We start from the raw sequence: 16,129 nt of genomic DNA on the forward strand, positions 1-16,129 counted from the left end.
AAATGCGACAGTTCATAGTGGTTGCTTGTTGACGTGGCACAAGGCTCTATTGCATGATACATTGTGATGAAGAGTAAAATTGTGACTCAAATCGCTCTGTTGAATTGATGCATTTTGCTACCTTCCCTGTCACGGCCAATGCTCCATCCAGTCAACTTGCACTGTTTCACAAACCCTCTACCTCCTTTGGGTACACATGGATGAGGCACGAACCATACCTTTTGAATAATACTTGAATTTTCACTTGACAATGAATACTTCTTAGAGAGAATGTTAACTTATCTACACTTATTGTTTTTCAAGATTTGATCCAGAACTTGAGGGCAAGTATTTTAATTTCACTTCCATTGATTCCATGAATATATACTAATTTTGAAATTTGTCGGTCTCAACAAAATATGGAATGGCAGAATGGAATTTACATGCTAATCTGATGTCTCGCCATAGCATTAAACCCTGCACCATAATATGTCGTTAATGTGAACGCAAACAGTCACAGAAGTGGAATGTATCTGTTTTGGAAACAAAAAATGTGCGGCCACAAAAATCTATTATTAAAATGCACCTACATGTAAACACTCCACTTGCTTACACCTGCACCGATTGGAATGTGTTTACAGTGAAAACAATGTTTTTTTAATGTTTTGGTCTATCATACATGGAACTGGATACAGTTGAATTCCAGAGAGCACCCTATCGCTGATCCGTGAACTGATGACATCAGTACACGTCAGCCTGAACCATAATTTCCTCAATGCAACGTATAACATGAAACGCTCAAATAGCAACCAGTCAGCCGAGGAAAGTGTGAGAAAATACAACCCCCTCCTGATTGTTAATTAGTATGTCCTCACTCTGTGGTTTGATCGAGGGGAACGTCCTATGGACCAAATCATTTTGTGGCTTGAAACAGGGGTGTTTTGCCTGTGACCACAACATGATATATAACCGATTTTCAAAACAACCAGAAACTCAGTTCAAAAACTGATTTGACAGGTCTTCAAATATCGTAGAAGTGTTATTTAATGGCATTATATAGCACACCAAAAACATCACATCCAGAAACAGTCACGGAGGGTGTTATCGTATTTGATACTTGAAAATGCCAGTTAAAAATAAAAAACACAACAATCCATGCCGGGTAAGACCACGCGTCTCTCAAACAGAAGTTATTCTGAAACCTGGCTTCCTGGAAACAAAACAATCTTGTACTTACCAAAACAACAGGGGAGAGATGACTCGTTCTTCAAATATGGGGCACACTTCTAGTGACCCTGGCCTGTTTGTATCAAACACTATGATGAAAACTATGTAGCTGAATCAGTCGCCAGGTCCATAATATGAAGCTCATATTAAAAAGGTAACACAATGCGACACGCATGCAGCTCTACAATGGCGCCAGGTGAACGGGGTCACATAGCTGACATGCCGATCTAAGTACGTAATAAAAACCCACGGGTGCAAAACAATCAGTACAGTACGTACACCTGGTTACACATATACACGTCAAAACAAGCTTCGATCTTTTTACAGTCAAAAAATGTACCATTGTCAGTCACCCTAATTGTCTGGTGAATAAAAATACTAAAAGGAGAAGCCATTTTCAATTTTATCATTGTTGTGAAAATATTTTATGAATATCATTATCAATATGGATTATCTAGAAAACACTTCCAGAAATACCGCAGAACAGTTTTAACCCTTTGAGTGCTGCAATGTTTCCCAGCAAAATTTTAGTGCAACATTTTACCAATTTTTATGAATTTTTCTGTAATGTTTTTGATAATTTTGGATCAAATGGACATCACATTTCATTTGCAACATTTTTTTATCAAAATTTTGGCAAAATTTTTTTAAAAATTTACTTGGGTTAATTTTATAAAGGCGAAAAAAATTGACTTTGGCGCTCAAAGGGTTAATGGGGAAATGATTGAATGGTTTACAGCAATTATGCGTAAGGTTCAATCACTTGCAATGCAAGTTATTAAACCTGTTCCCTCAGCCTATCGCGTGACTGCATCACCTTACATTATCACACTTGCTATGTGTACAACACCAGAGGGTGGGGGAACAATCGTGGGATAAAAAGAACCAAAGTTCACAGAGAAATTTATCAGTCGGCTGATAAAACAGAATAAAAAATGCCGGTCGTTTGATAATTGGGACAAATAAAGTACAAAACAAAGTCATTGAGGAGACATGCCGACATGTAGGAAAGGAATCGATTTCAGTCAACCTGGTCACAGAGAGTTGACAAGGATTGTCCGGCCCCCGTAATATATGTACTTGTTATTTTCTTCCAATCTACTCAAAATTCCAGAGCAAAGAATGGGTCTCCATCTTCCGATAAGCTCTGACAACAAATGACAAACCAGTCTAAACCTCTCACCCCCATATCTCTGTGCATTAGTCCAACTTCACCATAGAAAACAATGAGGGACTGCACCAAAGCTTTGTTGTGAAAGGGTAAGAGTTAGTTACGTACAATACAATGACAACTCATAAGTAAGACGATATATTCTCTATACTGATGGTCACACATCTGCACTGAACAGTTATTCGAAGCCAAAGAACTAAACATCATGAATAAAAAACAGGGGATTTCCATTTTAAATGATTGCAACGGCAAAATGCACAAGCCTATCTGCTACCTGACATTAAAATGTAAAGAATTTATTGACCATGTGAGTTACTGAAATTCCTCCCTGTTCTTACGACATCGATATAATTTCAGCACAAAAGAGATCTATTAGGTGAACACAGATCATCCTCCAACCTTTGAACTGTATCAAGGACACTCCAAATGCCGATTAGTAATTTTGATCAATATAAATAAACAGATCTATTCAACCTTGTGCTGTTATTGTTCAAATACCGACACAAATATTTAACGTAACAATATATTTCGCATGAAATGCAAGTAATTTTAAGTTACATTTATTTTCTGCAGGGTTCAGTCATGCATTTGGCAAATGCTGATGTTTCTGACAGCGTGGTTAGATATTGCATGTACATTATGTATACATCATGTATCTAAAGTAACTTATGGGCAAATGCTTATGTTTCTGACAGTGTGGTTAGATATTGCATGTACATTATGTATACATCATGTATCTAAAGTCACTGTACAAAATAGTGAAAAAGCATCAAAAGTTATAGCTACTAGCTCTAGATCTTTAGAGCAGTATGCGCCACGAAAGTTAAAGACTTAAACTTTCACTCAAATTGTCCTTAATGAAACTTTAACTCATTCTCTTAGTCAAATCAAGAGTAACACTCACCGTGCACAGTCTGGTACTAGAGAAATACAGAAACAAATTACCTATGGTAACAATTATCAATATTTGAAATTCAAAATGGCCACCATCCCCGTGGTGACTCTATGGGGAAAAATAAAATTTTCGATTTAAAAAAAAAAAACTAAGACTGTAAAAACCTTTTTGTTCCTAGAGCTTTAAAATGACCCCCTACAAGAGGTAAACCAAAATTTGAGAGTCTGAAAAGCTATCTCCAAGGGGCATTCTAGCTTTAGAAACAATTAATGTTCCTCTCTGCTATACTCTGCAAATTGAGCATCATTGTTTGTTGACTTATATTCAATATGTCAGCATCAGATGCTTACAAACTCTTGGAGACATTTTAGGTTTAATGACCTGTTCCCAGAGGAAAATAGGATAAACAATGCATGTACACCAACAACGATGTACATGTAATTTGCCTTAGAATGTAGGAGAATGCCGGGTTTTTTTTTCAAAATACGATTACATTCACCTATGCCTAAATGCAAGATGGACAACAAATCCTAAGTCGACCCTTTTAGAACTCAGTTTTCTTTTACTCAGTATTAGCAACTTTTAATCAAAACGATGCATTAAACCTCAGTGGAGATGAAAAGAGTAAGATAGTACTGATATGAAAAGGTTCATGCTTGAGAGAGAGAGTTTTTGCATGGATTTTCTTACAAGGATAATTTGTTTTGGCTGCTTATAGGCTTTTAGATTTTTTTTATTGTACGGGGACAGTTTGTCTAGGGTGCTCACAAGGACAACCTCTATGCTGAGCTACCTCTATTATTTCTCTCAATTCGCTGAACATTGTATTCCCCTCTTAGACAGCAGTTTACACTTGGCGTGACCATCGCCGTCACGGTCACAGAGAAGAATGAACTGTGATTATCCAACGTCCAGGTAACCATTCGTAAAGGACCTCCAGTCATTCTCTGATGTTGCTGGGTCATCAAGAGACGACATGTTTGTTTACTCAACATCATGAACGATGCTTGTTACTTTTGCTCTGTGATGGGGAAAAGTTGACAAATCTGGTCTCTGCCATATTTATCCAAAGAAAACTCAGATTACTGCATAAATTGGTCCTCATAACATGCACAGAATTACTGACTCTCAATAACTCACTTAATAGTCCAGTGCAAATTGTACTGACAATCCTCACATTCAAAGGATCCACATTGGTTGGATTAAAACATGAAAGTTCTAAAATTTTCAATATTGTACTATTCCAAATAAAATCAGGTGATGGCCACTGTGAGATTAAAGATTTGTATTGCAGAGGTGTCTTTCCCTTGTTTTTGTTAACTGCATGAAGTCACCAATTGTTACGTCCTTGGACACAAAAAAAACCAGTCGATAAATCTACAAATCAGGCATGATTCTATTCATCCATCCACTTCAGATATTGCGTTTTTGTCCAGGGTGATTATAACTAGAAAAGGCAAAACTTTTGCCTGTTTACTTCTCCTACAAATGCAGATGAAAGTCTGTTTCAGAAAATGTCGCGGCCAATGCCACCACTCCAATTTCCATGATAATTGCCACAAGCGATGAGCAATCCATGACCGAAATCACCGCTAACATTATCACTAGAGTCCCCTCGGCGCGAGGTCGTCACCTTCTGCAAAGAAGAGCATGATCCTATTCCTTTTCTCCTCATCTCAAGGTGATGCTTGTTTGAACCGACTCGGCATGATTTGGAAAATCCTGTTTTGTGATGGGTAACCTGACACCTACTTGACACTAACACGGCTGCACTTGCCAGAAGGAGAAGATTACAGAACGGACGAAAACATCTTTTGTCTGTCGTGGATAGCCAATATGTTTCCAAGGCCCTTTTCTTTTTCACTGCATCTTCTTTGTTGGGCAATGAATTATACACATACCAGAATATTGTACATGTGTGTTTTTTCGGGTACTGGTTGTTTGCTGGTTCAGTGAATCATCCTTGAACGAATCAAGTCAAAAGTTTACGTCAAGTGAAGATGGAGCTTCATTATCATCTTTTGCAAAAAACATACCACTTTTTCTCAGGCTCTTGCAGCCCATGGACAAACAGACATATCGCATAAGTACATAGCAAATACTAACCAACATAGTGACACTGGCCACTAATGTACCTGTCAATGTATGCTAAAAACTGTCACACACCGAGGACAAAATGTGAGCTAAACTTGAAAGAATTGAAGGATCTTTGCAATCACCTGAAGACAGTGCACAAAGTGTCCTGGCTGAGGCCATGAAACTGTTAAACACCTTGCTGCTAAAAGCCTGCCCCTTGGCAAGTGAAATGATTGCCATTCACCGAATTCTACATCACTGTTCTATCTGTTGGGGATTGGGGAGCTACCTGATGCACGGGACAACACAGACACTGAAGGCCTACTTGTGTAAAGCTTGGAAGTCATCAAATCTACTGAGCAAGAGGCGATGACAGAGCTCTCTTATAGGAGCGTTAATTTTTGTTTAAACATACGCATTAATCATCGTTCACCCTATGAGTCACAGTTCACAATGCGTCTATCGTTTAGATGAAATTATGCTCTCGGGAAAGATATATTGATTTGAAATCATCTGTTCAAGACCAATCAACAGCCTTAGCATGTTTAATTTTTGAAAATTTCAAAAATTATACTTCCTAAGTACTGGCTGTTGAGTTGCCGGATTTTGAATGGGAATTTTTTATATTTTTTGAAAGATGTATCATATTCATGTACTTGGCACAAACAATCATTCAACAAAATTTACATTGACCTTGAAAAAGTGGAACTTTCAAGGACAGATAAATGGTGATACAGAAACGATTCTATTACAAAGAAATGTTCTCTACATACTGGTGATAGCTATCAAGAAAATAACAGAGCACACATCAAATACTGCCAATTTATCAGTAGCAGTATGGGATTGTTTGTTCCAATATGACATTCTGAATGGAGAGGTCGTGAAACCAGCATCTATGATATAGGTCATGATAATATGCCATATGATCAGTAAGCAATGCTGTCAACAGACCGTGAGACAAAGCAAAATATGGCAACCCTTGGCAGAGCTCCTGACGAGTGTTTCATTTGGCTGCACGACCACAACTGGTCAAAACAGCGCCCTCTGGAGATTCTTCTGGGCAATCGTGGCCCGAGAGATGACTGAACACAGTGGGTTATAGGACAGCCTGCATGACATGTTCTACTTCCTGTTCATGGCATGTACTTCTTCACATTGTCTGGATGAAAAGGGAATGGCATGTTTGACTTTTCACTGACTTCGTCACATTCACCACTCCCTGGCTGACATATTGCGCAATCTCCCCTGCATGAAATACCTATCTGTCGCTCTGCTGATTCATTGCACGGCATTAGCTTGCCACATGTACCCCATCTTGCCTTGTCTCCATGGCAATGAAACTGTTGCACTCATCGACAAATAAACTGAGTCCAGGTGGAAACACCTCAACTTGTGAAACCACTTTCCCAGATTTTGACAAATACTTCCATAAAAAACAGACACGCCTGTGTTCACTATTTTCCAATACGCATGCTACTGGCTGTACTGATATCGAGGTTGCACTCACTTCCCCAGTTGGTTCATATTTACAGTGACTCAACAAAATTTTTACTCTGCCTTTGGAATGAAGTGTAATCACTTGTAAATATTGAGATTTCTTACATGGAGTGATGAGCAATCATATGATCACTGGATGGCATCTCTGGCGGACAGACATATACTAGAAATCTTTGAATCAAATCTTACCGACCCACATCCGTCCACATCACACCAACACACATACTAAAAAAAATACGTTTTTGAACATTTCAAGATCTGTCTACTTCATGATCAACTGAACCATTAATTTTTTTTTTTCAGATTTTGCCCATGTTACTACATTAAATCATTCAAATGGCGACATTTTCCAGCTCCTCTCTGACAGGCATGAAATGATGCTGCCTTAAGAAAAAGGAATTTTACAAAAAGCTTTTCCCACTATCTTTACATTGTCAATGACATTACTGAGTATTTGCTGAAAGCACAGTCCCTCCACCAAGGTGCAGTTATCATCAGAGTCTCTTCTGATTTTGAAAAAACAACAACAGTCCAACTCTTTTATTTTGTACCTTGAACAGGTTCTTGTCAAGAAAGAAATCATAATTGAATTTCACCAAGGAATGGAAAACAATACAAGACCCTTCTTTTTGTTTTACATCATGAGCGGTCTGACTTCATGGAATGACAATGCCGCCGCTACAACAACAACGGGACAAGAATTTTGTTTTCCTCAGGAACTCTCGCCGCTGGCTGTCCCCATCTGTGAAGATGCAAAGCCTGTCTACACTTTGTTGTCATTGAAAGCCACAGTGAAATTTTGTTGGACACATCAAGTGCAAGTTAACCTGCATCCTCTGTTGTCAGGGCAACATCGCAGTACAAAATCAATGACTGGAAAAAAGTGTACTTGCCTTCTTGCCTAAATAGGTAATAGGTGTGCCTGGTTGGATTCCGATTTTCCATAAAATGGCACACAGAAAAAAAGAAACCACAATATTTTATCTAGGTTGTCTGCATAACCACCATGGGAGAAAGGGTTCAACAGTGATACTTGTCTGTGTGAAACACAATCACTGGAATGTCACAATTGTCCTGCTAGCCGTATGATACCTGGAACTTTTGGAGAAACACGTCCTGTGACTAGACACACTGTCATATGTATGTTTGCAGACGTCAACATGTCCACACATGTGTGATGCAACATATGGAACCAAACCCTTACCTTTGTTGCTCTGTATCGCTAACCGTGGTTGCTATGCACATCTGCCGCGTGAAATGAAACCTGTTTTCAGGCGGTTGTAAACTGCATGGCTGCATGCCCAACCCACGTGGCCAATTATAGCACAGGGTGATTCAAACACTATGAGGACACACTTGAATTATTTACAACTCTGTTGTACTCTGCGTTTTTCAATATCCCAAACCGTATCATTATAACCCTATCATTCAGTGATATACGGGCAAGGGCAGTCCCCCTTCATAACCCTAAAACGACCAGGATCTAAATTTTCCCCAAAAAAGCCTTTATTGTCAATCATTGCACAAGTCTTACTAAAGAATTTTCTCAGAACCAAGCCCACCTTAATACCATCGGCAAACACTGAGAAGGTTGAAAGCAGATGTCTGGTGAACACATGACACTTCAAGCAAGGCCGCCATCCTTACACCAATCTCTGTGAACTATATAATATATATATAAAACTTGTGGATTACACTTAATGTTCACCAAAAGCTTGTGGATTTTGTTATTTTAGCAATATTAACATATGAACTTGTTGGTTCAATTGAATATTTCTCACCTTGCCAAAGACTATTATTTAAAGTTAACAAAGTACCGGTATTTGAACACACACACCGATTTTTTTTTTTCATTAGCAGTCCAATATATTACTAAATCATATTTTACAGTGATGCTGTTTTCATAGTGTGTTTCAATCATCCAAACTGAACCTTTTCAAATTTTACACCTGTTAACTCTCTGTTTAAATGTGATTGCTGGTGTTAATTTCACGGTGTTGCTTTGAAGAACAACAAAACCAAGTACAACGTGAAAGTGTACATTTCGATGTCCAAGTTGACACTCATTTGTGCTTGCTTCCACAAGCGCAAGTGACAATATGCTAAACTAAATTAGGTATTCAATGAAGCAGACACTCAAGACCAAAGTAACGCTTGGTTGGCAAACTTTGGCACTCCTTGGCAAACTGTGTAGGAGGGCCCAGACGTATAGAAACTCGGGGAGGTGTGGGCCGCTAACTTGCTATATTTGGAAACAAGAATAAAAGGGACCTTTGTTTCTTCTGTGTAAAGAGTCTGTCACTTACTGAATAGAACACGGAAACAAAAAAAAGTAATCTCAGAAAGAAACATGGGCATATTAAGGTGCTTAGTAATACCTTGAAATGGACACTGAAGAGGTGGTGTAATATCACTATTGCATCATTACTATGTTCGCTGAACAATTGGTGAGGTGTGTGATTTCAGTGTAATGCAGATCTATTGCATGAAACCAGCGTAGCCAGATGTCAGAAAGTGAACCAACATTATATCTAGGATTTAATATGTATTTGGTGCGATATTATAATGACCCCGCTCTAAAGTAAAACTTAAAATATAATCACTTTCTTCAAAAGTATACACAACTGCAGATCGAGCAAAGTCACACTGCAAAGCTGAACTTGAAAAACGCTGCCGTAAAATTTTTTGTTTCTCAGTAGTGATAATTCATGTGATGAGTGATTCTAATCTTGTTTCAGTTTCTATCACTGTTGCTGTCACTGATTCCATTGTACGTACTCATCTACCTATTGGCATACCATATCCATCCTATTATTAACCATAACAGCACAGCCGGAGCTCATGTTCAGGATATGATCCCAGAGAAGTATCTGGATTACATCATGGTCATACATGTGTGTTAATGTTTCCTTGCAAACTAATATTGACCAATATTTGCCAAGGAGATTATTATGTATACAAAAATATCTACATATTGATATAGTAACAGTAGTCATTACAGAAATTGAGGTGATATTTACAGAAACACAAACGTCTTTGAACTTTGACCCAGAGAGAAAGATATTCACTTTTTTTTGGTAATACTGTCTGAACGAAGATCCCACCTTATAATAATGATTACAAATTCTTATGAAAGTTGTCATTAAAAATTTCAAAAAACTGACAAACGACAAGAAAGTGCCGGTCCACAGCATCAGCTTCAATGTTTTCAACAATATTCACAAAACGTCTTTTGATTATGAAGTCGATATCACTCTGGATTTTCAGAAAAAGCTTTGAAAAGAGACAAACCAGGTTGCGCACCTGAAAACTGACTTGCAGCCTGAGGACACAGACTGGCACGGTGACCTTTGACCCAAAGGAGGAAACATCTGCAGACTAGGTGCACTGTATCCGCATACATTTACTGAGTTTGTCAAGTCAATACACTGACAGCTAAATGGAAAATACCCTCATGAATATGTAACCTCTTTGATGCACTAAGCCCAGGCCGATCATTTCAATTTCAGACATCCATTGATTCCATTGATCAGTGATTTGTTCTTACCAGAAATACATGTTTCACTTTCAGCCCTGCATAGTACCCGTATACAGTGCCCACTCCCTCCCTCTCTCTCTCTCTCTCTCTTTCTCAATGCTGCACACACTGCAAGCATCTTTCTCATAAAGACAAATACTCATACAGTATTCCCATCAAGCAAGCCCTTTACCACTGACAACATGTAAGTGCTGCAGTAAGTGTCATAAACTGCTTGGTGGCAGCATTTATGATTGTTGGGACCAATTTGGATTCTGAGATCCCTTTGTGTCCATGAGAAATTCAGCAGAGCTCTCTAGTAGCAAATTAATGCTCAGGTGCCACTCATGTATGTACCATTCACAAAGAGGGATACAACTGTCTTCTCAGAGGAAAAGTTTCAAAAGTTCAAATGTACAGACTTGTTAACTTTTACGTTCACCTTTTCAAAGAAACATTTACAACTGTCCAGCAACATAATTCCTGTATTCAAATAACCCTTTGGACTTTTTTCAACAGAATTTTCCTGAGTTAAACTTTCACCAGGACTTCATGGCACCAAAAGCCTCCTTATTCACGGACATGTTAACAAGACCTTTACAATCTGCTCAGTGTCTGCCTGACAACACCCGTGTATGACTCAATAATGACAGATCCATTTGTCAGAGACTTGTTTTTGTATCAATTAGGATCTCTTTAGAGTGGATGCATGTAATCATCAGACAGGAATGTAGGAAATTGACTTGTGTTTACAGCCCTGTGGTCATGGTAACAATAGACCTGTCAGTTTCATCATGTATTCAACTGAGCGTGATCATAGCAAGGACACTCAAATCCTGCTATGTGTTAACACTACCATTTCTGTAGTCATACAAACCAGGCCCAGGGCCTTCTTTATGGTCGCATCTTGATGTAGCATCAGGCGACGGAACTTGACAGAATGCCCATTTGCTGACTGAGATAACATCACTATTTTTTAAAACTTCATTTCTTGCAGAATTTAGACAAATCTCTCTCTCAAAATAACTTTACCAGACACTGCTTTCCAGACAGTTAATACATGTTCAGCTCATCTGTTAAGATTGCCAAATTTGAAAAATTTCACATTCCAATACACAAAGATGCAGAGAGCATTTTTGACAAGGGGTCAAGATTCTTCAGGCAACTACGGACAAACCTAGATTCCATGAGATGTTTTGTGTTTTATGCAAACTTATATTTACTATGTATGTGTGATTGCAGGTAATGGATGACTTGCAAAAAACCTTTCTTCAATTGCATCAGGTACTAGATGGTGTAAAGGTGGATTGTTCAGTGTTAGAATGCAGGCTTGTATGTCTTGCGGGTCTTCAAACTTTAAAATGGTAAAGGAGGACTTCATTAGAGGATTTTATTACCCCACTACTAAAATTCTGACCAATTAACACAATGGTGGCCATTTCTTAGTACTTTATTCACCTGGTCTCACAAAAAAGGAAGAGAAAAAGGTGGTTTTTTCTGAATGCACTGGCTGTAATTCATGGATCACTTCTCAGGCTGAACTCCACATGACCTCCCCCATAGTCATGACAGGTACTGCAGTGTGGGAAGGCCCCCGGGCACAAGAAGTGCCGCCATTCATAACAGACCTGGGCTGGGTCATTAAGTGAGTGTGCTCACAGCCCTGGGGTGGAGGGGCAGGACAGGCCTGTAATAATTCTGAGGTGAATTGAGCTAAAGGGGACACTATGGTGAATTGGTCGGCACATGGCAAAGAAAGTTAGGAGATGAATTGTTGTCTGTAGAAAGAAAGGCAGATCCTTTGAAGTTGACAATATTTATGGATTTGGATTCAGACAGATTGTCATATTTCAAGATGCGGCAGAGCCACTCGCAGAGGAATTTAAATCTTCAGAATTTCCAGCAACAAGTCTATAAAAACCTAGAAACAGACTTCTTGGTAAATCAGTATGCAGTGTCAGGCTATGTACAGTGGACAAAACATAGTCTACCACTGAACAGTATTCTGTAATGCATCCCATAATGCAACACTCCACCAGTACTTGGTAATTCTTCATCCACGGTTGTGGCTCCATTCTGGTTTTAGAATTCTTCTATTCCTATCTGCCTCAACACAAATTAAGTTGAACCCAATGTCCTCCATTAAAATGCATAAGCAAATTGACTAGAAACCACCTACGACCTATTGCCTCCGGGCACTAGAGCTCAACATTTTCCTAAAAGTACAGATTTCACGTTCCATACAAGAAGTGGACTCTCCAAAATGAATTCCAAAACACTTGAAGAATTGGTTTTCACCCTTTTCAAGTTACCCTTGACAATGCATTCTTTCTCTCACTTCGCCTGTAATTCTCTTTTGAAGTCAAGAATGTTGCATACTTAAGGTTATTAAGAACCGATTTTAATACTATGAGGCATATTGCAATGCCAGAGGTGAACATCAACATCGAGATAAGACTCAAAGTCAAATACCATTTCCAAGTGCAAAGGCCGAAGTGAAAGCATTGGAATTGTGAGATTGTATCAAACTTTGAAGGTGAAAGATTGTGAGAATGGTTGATAGGTTTTACAGCTGCATAATGGCTTCCGAGATTTGATCAGCAGTAATGATTTGGTTGAATATTAGTCCAATGCCACCACTAGCTGAAAGTGGCCGAGGGGTATGTTTGAAAGTTTAACTTGGTGGTATGTAATTATATGTATTGAGGTACAATAGCTTTACCAAGGATCTGAGTTTGATGTATTGTTTACTGGTCATTAACACTTTGTCCAAAAGTGTTTCAATGAGAACATAAAATTGACTCAGAGGTATTACCAATGAAAACGATGACTACATGTACAAAGCCAAGTTCACTTGGTATAATGATAAGTATATCGATATCCTGTATGAAATAAGGACACATACCAAGTATACAAACAAAAATATTATCAAAAACGTCTTGCTCAGTTACATCACTGTAGATGACTCAATGATTCAAACTGCCACTGGAAGTAAGAAAATTTTAAAAAAATATTGCGATATGGGAGACATACTAGGCATCTGTAATTTTAGGCAAGTGGATGAAAAAATTATCTACTTCCACTCATCTTTGCAGAGTCGGTCTCCAGCTGGCAGAGCCAACACAAGAAACTCAAATGACCTAATACTGTTTTTGTTTTCCACAAAAATGCCCAAGCAGGCTGTAGAAATGTTGATAACTTGTCAGGAGAAATTGCTCTGAAAATGAGAAATTGCGTGTGGAAGTCCCTCACTTTGCGGCAAGTTTGATTTGAAACTCAGCAACGGCTGTTCTCCTCAACTTTACAGGACAAGGCCAATAGAGGAAAAAAGGAAATTTTCTAAAACAGTACTTGAACAGATCATGAAATACCCAGAGTGTGGCCAGCATTGCCACACTTAACTGACATTCATTTGAAATTTGTTGACTCCTCAAGTCAATGTTGAGAGCGCTGTGGTCTGAAAAGGTGATGTCTCACTGCCTCCTTGACTTCACTGTTTATGTGTTCAGGCCTTCCAAGCACTGTTGAGCACAGATGGATATAATGGCTCGGTGTGTGGTAATGGCAGATGGATTGACATTTGAAGGCACAGCTTGCGCAATGCAAAAACAGGAAAGTTTTTTTGGACTTTTTATGAGGCACTACTCGGCTGAATGTAAAAGGCATGCAGACACGTAAAAGTGGATGATTAATTGCCAAAAGACTGCCTTTGTTTTACTGTTTAACTCAACTATGAAGGCCAATACTCACTTCTCTTGCTATTGCGTAAAGTCGGTCTAACCCCTTTACCACCATGGTTTGGACCAAATCCATAGTTATTAATGGTGATAGAGGACCTGTTTACATGGCATTTGGGGTGAACAGGTTAAACTAGTACAGCATAGCATGTCCCTCACAACATATATCAACAGGATTTTTACTGACTTGCTAGAACACATACAAACATTACACATGTTGATTTTACTGACTTGACTTGATGATGATAATTCGTGTCACTGCAATATGCGTGTGTCGTACAATGACCTTCTAGAATTTTACACTGATTGTGAATGGCTTGAACAGAACTGATGAATGTCAAAGTCTTCTATTTCCAATTTCATGTAGCAAGCACTTACGTATTTCAGCAATGTTTGACCGGAGACAATGTTATCTGAAATCTCTGAGAACAAGCAGCTACAGCTGGCTAACAGGTTTTTATTGTTCATTTCGGTTGAAACAGTATTCCAGGTGTACAGAACGCAAGTTTCCATTTTTTTTCTTCTCTATCTTAAGTGCGTCTGCATACCTGGGTGTCTGGCGGTTTGATTGACATCGTTGCACTCTTGACTCTCGTTAAGGGGAAACAGTATATCACCCTGAAAGCCTGGAGAACACCGGCCGAAGACAACCAATTTTGACACATTGAAGGCAATAAATTGTGAAACACAAAGCTCTGGATCATGGCCCATGGACTCCATTTCCACAAATAGACACAGTTGGAAGAATAGAGAGTTAAAAAAAAAAGTTTGGCGAAACAAAAGCAGGGCAGCGCTGAGTGTGGTAACATAACTTCCTTAAGTTTTCTGGATGCTTTTAAATACACTGATCGCTTGCGAAAACAACCGATGAATGGAATGAAGTGGATGAGATGTAAGCTGGCTGTGTACCTTACCGACTTCGGGGGAAACGGTGCAAATAGTTCCCTTCCACCGGAGCGGTTGTCTGGGTAACCGCTGATATCATGAGTGAGTTTGGGGTCAAAGGGCAACCAGGTATGGGTAAAATGAAGATGTGAAGGAATTTTTTTGGTAATTTTTGTGACTTCCCCGGTGGAAAAATCGTGGAAGCAGATCTCACCGTAAGCATAAATGTGCGAGTTGTCAGCCTGCTGGCTACTGTGAAATGATATATCTAATCATCTATATTGTAGAAGGTTTGAAACTTCTCTGAAAACTTCTTGTAGAGTCTAGAAAGCAATAGATATTGTCCCAGATGATACTTTCTTGCTCCAACAAAGTCCATCAATCAACGTTACTTCAACCATCACATAACAAAGTACAACGATCTGGCTCATTCACAACACTTGGTGGCTAAACTTTCAGCTCATTCATTATGAAAGGACTTGTGCATGGTGCCACATTTCTCTCTACTTGCAAAACAGCACACTTTTTTTGCCTAAAAGTCATCAAACCAGCACCCAGACGTTTGTCAACACTTCAAAAATTTGGATTTAAACCAAGCTGAATCAACAAACACTTTTCAAAGCACACTTGTTCTTCAAAGGTTAGGTTCGCTCAAGTTAGTATAAATATCAAAGCTTGTGTTTGATGTACCACACAGTTTCAGCACAGCAAGTAATACCAAAGAGTAACTTTTACAAAAGGCGCCCTCTATGGTCACTTTTGGAAAATGTGAAAACTCAGAGCTCTGATAGACTGTGCCATGCATACTATTTCTTTGGACAAAAGAATAGATATCACATCATCAAACTGTAGACCAACTAATTAGCATGCTATAAATAAGACAATTTACATATGCAGATTTAATATTTTCTTTTTTGGCATATGCAGCAACACCAATGCAATTTTCAATTGCAAAACTTATTTTCCAAGCAAAACTTGCAAACCGTTCTAGAACAATGCAAATTATTGACCTATTTCTGACAGACCTATTGATAAATTGACAAGAACGTCAAGAATGCTCATGATCAGAACAATTTGGTGACCAACTCGGGTTGTACCTATTACACAGGGAATGAAGGAGGGCTTCTGAAGAGGAAATCTGCGGG

General features: G+C 38.8%; 1 protein-coding gene across 2 annotated transcripts in view; it reads right to left on the reverse strand.

Annotated features, from left to right (window-relative positions):
- Nucleotides 1–16,129, reverse strand: part of LOC139131486 (uncharacterized) — a 102,562-nt gene that overhangs the window by 50,921 nt on the left and 35,512 nt on the right. The window contains exon 1 of one of the 2 annotated variants that reach the window (XM_070697559.1): nt 1,217–1,350. The exons of the other annotated variant lie outside the window; for it this stretch is intronic. The gene's annotated coding sequence lies outside the window, so the exon portion shown is untranslated. Of the gene's footprint in view, nt 1–1,216; nt 1,351–16,129 lie in introns of those variants that run through there. 2 annotated transcript variants of the gene reach the window in all.

The sequence above is a fragment of the Ptychodera flava genome, chromosome 4 (assembly GCF_041260155.1).
Source record: "Ptychodera flava strain L36383 chromosome 4, AS_Pfla_20210202, whole genome shotgun sequence".
In the NCBI taxonomy this organism is placed as follows: domain Eukaryota; kingdom Metazoa; phylum Hemichordata; class Enteropneusta; family Ptychoderidae; genus Ptychodera; species Ptychodera flava.